Source organism: Gracilinanus agilis, chromosome 1 (assembly GCF_016433145.1).
Source record: "Gracilinanus agilis isolate LMUSP501 chromosome 1, AgileGrace, whole genome shotgun sequence".
Classification (NCBI taxonomy): Eukaryota; Metazoa; Chordata; class Mammalia; order Didelphimorphia; family Didelphidae; genus Gracilinanus; species Gracilinanus agilis.
The window spans coordinates 196,412,154-196,417,882 of NC_058130.1; the positions used below are offsets into that span (position 1 = coordinate 196,412,154).

The 5,729-nt window shown below is 33.1% G+C and overlaps 1 pseudogene; it reads right to left on the minus strand.

Annotated features, from left to right (window-relative positions):
- Positions 1 to 961: 961 nt before the first annotated feature.
- Positions 962 to 1,800, minus strand: LOC123231133 (annotated as a pseudogene).
- Positions 1,801 to 5,729: the final 3,929 nt, after the last annotated feature.

Genomic DNA, 5,729 nt, shown 5'->3' on the forward strand with positions numbered 1-5,729 from the left:
GTTCCAAATTACTCTAAAGAATACTTAGATCAATTCACAACTCCACCAGCCATGTCCCATTATTTCCCTCCAACATTTATTATTTTCCTTTACTGTCATATTGTCAAATCTGCTCAGTGTAAGGTGGTAGCACAGTGTTGTTTTGATTTGCATTTCTGTAATTATAAGAGATTTAGAACACTTTTTCATGTGTTTATTGACAGTTTTGATTTCTTCATATGAAAACTTCCTATTCAAGTCCCTTGACCATTTGCCAATTAGGGAATGGATTGATTTTTTGCACAATTGACTTAGATTTTTATAAATTTGGGAAATTACACTTTTGTCAGAGGTTTTTGTTATGAAGATTTTTTTCCCAATTTGTTGCTTCCCTTCTAATTTTGTTTGCACAAACCCTTTTTAATTTAATGTAATCAAAATTATTCATTTAACATTTTGTAGTGTTCTCTATCTCCTGCTTGGTTGTAAATTCCTTCCTTTCCCATAGATTTGATGGGTATACTATTCTAGGTTTACCTAATTTGTTTATGGTTATGAAGTCATTTACCCATTTTGAATTTATCTTGGATTTAGGGTGTAAGATGTCCTAAACCTAATTTTTCCCATACTGTTTTCCAATTTTGCCAGCGGTTTTTGTCAAATAGTGGGTTCTTGCCCACAAACCTTGGATCTTTGTGTTTATCATACACTGTCTTGCTGAGGTCATTACCCCAAGACTATTCTTTTTTTTTTTTTGGACTTTCATATTCCCAGTTTTATTCAACTATGCAAACATCCCTTTTTCTAAATATATTTAGCTTATTAATTAAAAACCTGTGTACATAAGAACATATTCAAGAGTTATACATTGGACTGCACTCTCCAGTCAAGTCTTCTTGAAGGGGTGGGGGGAAAATCAACTTTGTTCTTCTCCACCAGGACAGGATAAAATGCCACTCTCCTTGGGAGAGATTTGTACTCCTCAATTGAAGTGCTGATGTCTTCCTTCTTTTTTATGTTGTTTTAAGCCCAGATAGTAACCAGTATGTACCAGGTTATTAACATACTACCCAAAGCATCATCATCTTCAGGAGAATCGGGAGACATGGGAGGTGGTGGAGGAATCAATGGTGGTCCTGAAGGAAATGGAGGGGGTCAGCCTGTGAGAAAGGGTGGTGGGCCACTGAATTTCAGTCCAGGCTTGCCCAGCCCTGGTACTGGAAGGGGAAGTGGTGGTAGAGGAGGGAAATAAGAGTTCCAATAACCAGCTTTGGATTTGATAAGATTCTGTTTGTTTCCAGGTGATCTGGAGGATTTTTCACTTTCACCTCTTGAATACTGACTTTGACTTTCATTTTCATTTTCAAAAATAGTTTCCTCCTCATGAACTCCTTCACTATTTGGAAGAAGAAGATCTGAAAGATTCTGTTATTCTTTATTTCCATAGCCAGTGTAAACTACAACACACATTCCTCTCTTCTGATCTGTTATTGCAATAGTAGTTGAATACAGGTTGCCATCTTCAGACCAAACTGCACAACAAGAATCACCAACTTTTCACTGCTTCAATGAGGTTGGGTTAGGATTTTTCTTGTTTCTGTTCTTAATATTTTTTCTTTTTGGTCCAGTACTTTTTTGTTTGTCTGAAGTTTCAGAAATTTCACCATTCTTTAAAGCATTCTTAAATGACGCCACAGCTTTGTCATATGCTTTTATCAATGCTGTATCATTCCATAAGTCAGAATCATTGCTCTGTCCAGTACCCCTGCAGAATAGTACCAGCTCCTCATGCTCCCAAATGCCCCCACCTAATGCAGCCATGGCGAAAAAAAAATCCCCCCAAGACTATTCTACTGGTCTACCCTTCTCTCTCTTAGCCAGTACTATATTGTTTTAGTGACCACTGCTTTATAGTACAGTTTAAGATCTGGTACTGCTAGGTCCCCATTCTTCACATTTTTCTTCATTTGATCCCTTGATATTCTTGATCTTTTGTTTTTCCAAATGAAATTTGTCATATTTTTTCTAATTCTCTAAATAAAGTTTATTCGTAGTTTGATAGGTATGGCATTGAATAAGTAAATTAATTTGGATAGGATGGTCATTTTTATTATATTAGCTCATCTTACCCTTGAGCAGTTAATGTTTTTCCAGTTATTAAGATATAGTTTTAATTGTGTGGAAAGTGTTTTGTAGTTGTGTTCATATAATTCCTGTGTTTGTCTTGGCAGATAGATTCCTAGATATTTTATATTGTCTAGTGTGATTTCAAATGGAATTTCTCTTTCTAATTCTTGCTGCTGAGCTGTGTTGGAAATATATAGAAATGCTGATGATTCATTTTGTATCCTGCAACTTTGCTTAAGTTGATTATTTCCACTAGTTTTTTAATTAATTTTCAAGGATTTCCTAGGTAGACCATCATATCATCTACAAATAATAATAGTTTAGTCTCTTCATTGCCTACTTTAATTCCTTCAATGTATCATCTCCGATTGCTACTGCTAGCATTTCTAGTATGATGTTAAATATTAGAGGTAATAATGGACCTCCTTGCTTCACTCCTGCTCTTATATTGGGAGAAATCTTCTAACTTATTCCCATTGCAGATGATGCTTGCTGATATACTTTTTATTATTTTTAGGAAAGGCCCATTTTTCGTATACTTCCTAGTGCTTTCAATAGGAATGGGTGTTGTATTTTGTGAAAGGCTTTTTCTGCATCTATTGAGATAATCATGTGATTTTTGTTGGTTTGCTTGTTCATATGGTCAATTATATGGATGGTTTTCCTAATATTAAACCATCCTTACGTATGATATAAATTCTACCTAGTCATAGTGAATAATCCTCGTGATAACTTGATGGAGTCTTTTTCTAGTATTCTATTTGAGATTTTTACATCTATGTTCATTAAGAAGATTGGTCTATTGCAGTGATGGGCAAACTTTTTAAAGAGTGAGCCAAAGGAAAGGAAATGTTCATCTCTTAGTCTGTTTCTAAGGCAACTCTTTTTAAGTTTTATTGTATTGTATCCTACTCATTCTTTTAATCAGATTAGGAATAATGCCTTGGGGCTGGATAGAACATTTCAGTAGGCTGCATCTGGCCAGGTGGCGTAGTTTGCCCATCACTGATCTATAGTATTTTTTGTCTGTTTTTGGTCTGCCTGGCTTTGGAATCAATACTATATCTATGTCATAAAAGGAATTTAGTAAAACTCCTTATTTGCTTATTTTGTCAAATGGTTTGTATGGTATTTGGGGTTAGTTGTTCTTTAAATCTTTGATAGAAATCACTTATAAATCTATCTGGCCCTGGGGACTTTTCCTTGGGGAGTTCCTTAATGACTTGTTCAATTTCTTTTCCTGAGATTGGAATGTTTAATTATTCTATTTCCTTTTTTGTTAATCTAGGCAGTTTATATTTTTATAAATATTCACCAATTTCACCTAGATTGTCATATTTATTGCCATATAGTTGGGCGAAATAATTCTTAATAATTACTTTAATTTCCCCTTCATTAGAGATGAGGCTGACATTTTCATTTTTGATACAGTTAATTTGATTTTCTTCTTTCTTTTTTGTGATTAGATTAACCAATACTTTATATATTTTATTCATTTCATTTTTTTCAAAGTACCTGCTCATATTTTTTTTATTTGTTCAATACTTCTTTTACTTTCAACTTTATTAATTTCTCCCTTGACTTTTTTGAGGATTTCCAATTTGGTTTTTATGTTGGGATATTTAATTTGTTCTCTTTCTAGTTTTTTAAGTTGCATGCACAATTAATTGACCTCTTTCTCTGATTTGTGATAGATGCACTCAGGGATATAAACTTCCTTCTGTCTACTTCTTTGGCTGCATCCTATAGATTTTGATATGTTGTTTCCTCATTGTCATTTTCTTCAGTGAAATCAGTAATTGTTTCTTTGCTTTGTTTTTTGACCTGCTAGGATTTTTTTTTATCATTTATATGCTTAAACAATTTCAGTATTTTAAAGCACTCTCTGCATTTGACCCTCTGAATGTGATATACAAGATCCCATAAAATTAAAAACAAATAAACAAAAAAAACACCTCACTTGAAAGCCTGAATATTTTGATGAATTTTTTTGTTTAATTTTCCAAAATTTTCTTTCTGCACTACTTCATTCTTGAAATAAAAGGCCAATCATCAGGCTGTCACTTTATGATCTGAACAAACATTGATATATAGATTTACATCTACTATGTTGACCCACCAGTTTTGAAGAATTAGATTATTTTGTTTCCAATTAATTTTAAATTTGCCTTTCCATAAGCCCTTATTGATTATAATTTTATTGTATTATGGTATGAAAAATTTCATTTATCATTTCTGCTTTCCTACATATTTTTGCAATATTTTTATCCCCTAGTATGTGCCATGTGCTGCTGAAAAGAAGATATCTTCCTTTTTATCCTTCTTTATTTTTCTTCAGATATCTTTTAGCTTTAATTTTTCTAACATTTCATTCAGTCCCCTTACTTCTTTCTTATGTATTTTTGGTTCAATTTATCTAATTCTGATAGAAGAAGGTTGAAGTCCCCCCCACTCGTATGGTATTACTATCTATTTCCTCTGTAAGCTCCTTTAGTTACTTCTTTAGAAATCTGAATGCTATACCATTTTATATGTTAAGTACTGATATTTCTTCATTACTTAAACTGCATTTCATCAAGATGTAATTACCTTCCTTATTTCTTTTAATCAGATATATTTTTGCTTTAGCTTTTTCTGAGATGGTAATTGCTACTCCTGCCTTCTTTGTCTCAGTTACAACCCAATAAATTCTGTTCCACCCTCTTACCTTTATCCTGCGTGTGTCTATCTGCCTCAAGTGTGTTTCTTGTAGACAATATATGGTAGGATTCTGATTTTTAATCCATTCTGCTATCTGCTTCCTTTTTATGGGAGAGTTCATCCCATTTATATTCACAGTTATGATTATTGTCTGTGTATTCCTCTCCATTTTGACTTCCTCCTTTGATTCTGCCCTTTCTCTTATCCCGTTTATCCTCCCCTCAAACTTTTTGCTTTTAGTAAGTCTCCCCTCTTTTCCCTCCCTAATGATACTCCCTTTCCTGTCTCCTCCCTTCTTATTATTCCCATCTTACTCTAGTACCTTTTAAAAGACCTACCAACCTCTTCCTCCCTTGTATTGCTTCCCTCCCCACCAGTCCATTCATAACCATTCTACTTCTCTATAGGACACGATACAATTCTCTGCCCTAATAAATTTTACTGTTCTTACCTCTCTGAGCCAATTCCAATGAGCATAAGATTTAGGTATTATTGGTTACCAACCTCTTCCTCCCTTCCATTGTATTGATCTTCCCTATCTCCTTTTGTGTGCTTCTTTATAAAATATATATTTAGGCTATTTTACCTTTTTCCCATTTATCTTAGTATTATCCTCTTTTTATCCCTTGTTTTTAATTTTTTTTTGATATATCATCCTATATAGTTTATCACTATAACCTTTAGGTATGTTTCTTCTACTACCCCAATGATAATAATAATTTTCAAGAGTTACCAATATATCTTTTCATATAGAAATACAAATTATTTGAACTTATTGGGTCCATATTTTTTTCCTTTCTTAATTATCTCTTAATTGAATTCTTAATTACTTAATTAAGTGGTTCTCTTGAGTTCTATATTAAGGCATCAAATTTTCTGTTTAATCCAGTCTTTTCTTCAGAATCTTGGAAATCTATTTTACT